Raw genomic sequence first — 587 nt, 5'->3', positions numbered from 1 at the left:
GTGCAGTTGCCGTACTGTATTAAAGCTTTAATCAGGATAAAACCGTATATTAAAAGCTAACATATGCAGTAGCATTTACAAATAACAGCATATCTAAAAGTATGAAACAACAACAAACAAAAAACATAGAACTACCATTAAAAGCCATGCTTGCGCAGGTTCTGTGTGATCCTCTTCAGTAATATCATCTGCTTCTCAATCGGGCTCAAACTGATAAGCAATATTAATGACACCGCTGTTTACAATACAACCGGAGCACATCCCGCTGAGGAGAGGGGCGGGACGGTTAGACGCGCACTAGAGGCGGTTTAGCCAATCACAACACACTGGGCTAGCTAACTGGGCTTCATAAAAACAGGAAATGATCAGCGCGTTTGAACACACTGGGCTAGCTAACCAATCAGAGCCCATCGCCTATTTCTGAGTGTGGGGCTTCATAAAAGCAGGAAATGATCAGCGCGTTTGTCAGAGAAGGGACAGAGCGTTGTGGAATAAAGGTAAATTATGTGAAAAATAAAGCGTTTTTTTTTTAAACAAAGAATTAACACATGTTAGACTGCACCCCATAAACACAATCAAGCCTAGAA

This window comes from Sinocyclocheilus grahami, unplaced genomic scaffold (assembly GCF_001515645.1).
Source record: "Sinocyclocheilus grahami isolate Dianchi unplaced genomic scaffold, SAMN03320097.WGS_v1.1 scaffold84.1, whole genome shotgun sequence".
NCBI lineage: Eukaryota > Metazoa > Chordata > Actinopteri > Cypriniformes > Cyprinidae > Sinocyclocheilus > Sinocyclocheilus grahami.
The sequence above is the reverse complement of the archived record's forward strand: the minus strand, read 5'-3'. Positions refer to the sequence as shown.